Here is a 2,464-nt window from a genome sequence, read left to right as displayed (position 1 = left end):
GGGGGGGGGGATTGGGGCAGTATGTTAATGTGGGAAGGGGTAGAGAAGGTGTTAAGTAGGCGGATTGGTGCAGGAGAGAGCGGAGTGTGTGTGTGTGAGCGTGGGTGTGCGTGCGTGCATGTGTGTGTGCGTATGCGTGTATGTGCGCGCGATTTTGCGTGTGTGTGCGTGTGTATGTGTGTGTGTGTATATAACTGTGCGTTTTGGCGGTAGTTATGGAAGACAGTCTTCAAGAGATTTGAGGACTTCCTTGGTCAAAAGGATTGCATTGTGTGTACATGTCTGTATGGATGTGTGTGTGTATGTGTATGTGTGTGTGTGTGTTGTGTATGATGAAAAAAGAAAAAAAATAATAAAAATATTACTAATTATGAGGGTTGGTGTACGTATATGTGTATCTGTATATGTATGCATGTTTCTTCTATTACGTGTATATATGTATGTATATTTTGTTTGTAGCTTCAGCCATTACACACACACACACACACACACACACACACACACACACAACACACACATGTGCGTGTGTCTTTGTGTGTGTGTATGTATGAGCGTATGTGCGTAAATTTTAATTGCATATGTACATGTATGCGTTGTGCTGACTATCAGAATGTACGTGTATATGTGTGTTGTGCGTGTGGATTGCGTGTGTGTGTGTGTGTGTGTGTGTGGATTGTGTGGGGGGTTGTGTGTGTGTGTGTGTGTGTGGTTATGCCTGATCCATTAATAGTGTATGTATAGGTATGTCTAAGTGCATGGCTCGTGTGTGTAACTGAATGTGTGTGTTGTATGTATTTTGTGTTGCTTGTGTGTGCATCTGTATGGCTATAATTCTGTGTTTTGTATGTGTGTGTGTGTGTGTATGTCTGTGTATGGACGATTCTTAGGTAGTTGTTATATATGCGAAGGTATGTGTAAATACTTGTGTGTGTGTGTTTTGTGTGTGTTTGGTTTGTGTGTTTTGTGTGTGTATATGTTGTATATCTATATTTTTGTACATGTAATGTGTGCGTAATTTTTAATTTTTGCCTGCATGTGTTTATGTGTGAGTGTGTGTGTAAGTGTATGTGTGTGTGAGTGTGAAAGAATGTTTGTGCGTGTGTGTGTGTTTTGTGTGTTTGTGTGTGTGTAAGTATCAGACAGAGAGGGCGAAGAAAAGAAATTCTGTTACATTCAGGAACAGAAAGAGAAAAAAAAAAGAAAAAATAATTAAAATAAAAAAAGGAGAGAAAGAAAGAAACAAACAAAAATAGAGAGAATGGGAGAGAGTAAGAAGGTGAATGTGAGAAAAAGAGAGGCTGACATAGACATAGAAAAGAGGAGATAAAACAAAGATAAATAACAAAACAAAAGAAATATTAACATCAAGACTAGATGTTTTTGCTGTTTAGCCCCAGGTCAACTCTGATCATAGTAGACCTCTGATGGAAAGCATTCCAGCCGTGACTATCCAGTTACTTTTTTTTACTTCTATGTATGAGGAAAGCTAGTTTTATCCTATCCAATACTGATAGTTGAGTGAAGACTTGCTGCTGTTTCTAGCACGTGGAGCGACCGCGTAGAGGCTCCTATGTTGGCTACTAAAGAGCTTTGCGTATCTATAGAATAAATGTGTATGTATGTGTGTGTGTGTGTGTATATATATATATATATATATATATATATATATACACACACACACACACGTATTTATATGCACATACAAACACCCCCACACATACATACATACATACATATATATATATATACACACACACATACATACATATATATATATATATATATATATATATATATATATAATATATGTCTGTGTTGTGTATTTATATGTATACCCACATACACATACACACACACACGTAAATTTATATGTACGTGCAAAGATACATATATATACATACGTCCATATGTGTGCGCGTGTCTATGTATGTATGTATGTATGTATGTATATTTATCTACGCCCGTGTATGTATATTTACATATATACTTATACATATACATACATACATACATACATATATACATATACGCCTATGTACGTATGTAGATGTGCGGTGTAGATGTATGGAGGGGGTGTTTTTAAGACGGAGGACGGTAGGTGTGTATACGTGGGGGAGGGCGGTGATGGCGTAACAAAAAAAAGAAAAGCAAGAAAACGTAAACAAAAAAGAGAAAAAAAGGAAGGCAGAGGGCAGACAGTACCGATGCGGGGGTGGTGCTTGTGGGTGGTAGAAGGGGAGAGGTAGGTGTGCTTGTTAACAACAACAACGAATAATAATAATAACAATAACAATAACAATAATAATAATAATAATAATAATAGTGAAATTTTTTTATTTGTTTTTTTATTGTTGTTCTTTATTAATAATAAGAATAATAATAAGAATGTTGAATGCCAAATCCACCGCCGCCGCCACCACCACCATTTACAACAACTACAACAACAACAACATAATGATAAAAC

Source organism: Octopus bimaculoides, chromosome 18, assembly GCF_001194135.2.
Source record: "Octopus bimaculoides isolate UCB-OBI-ISO-001 chromosome 18, ASM119413v2, whole genome shotgun sequence".
Classification (NCBI taxonomy): Eukaryota; Metazoa; Mollusca; class Cephalopoda; order Octopoda; family Octopodidae; genus Octopus; species Octopus bimaculoides.
Note: the sequence above shows the minus strand (reverse complement) of the source record.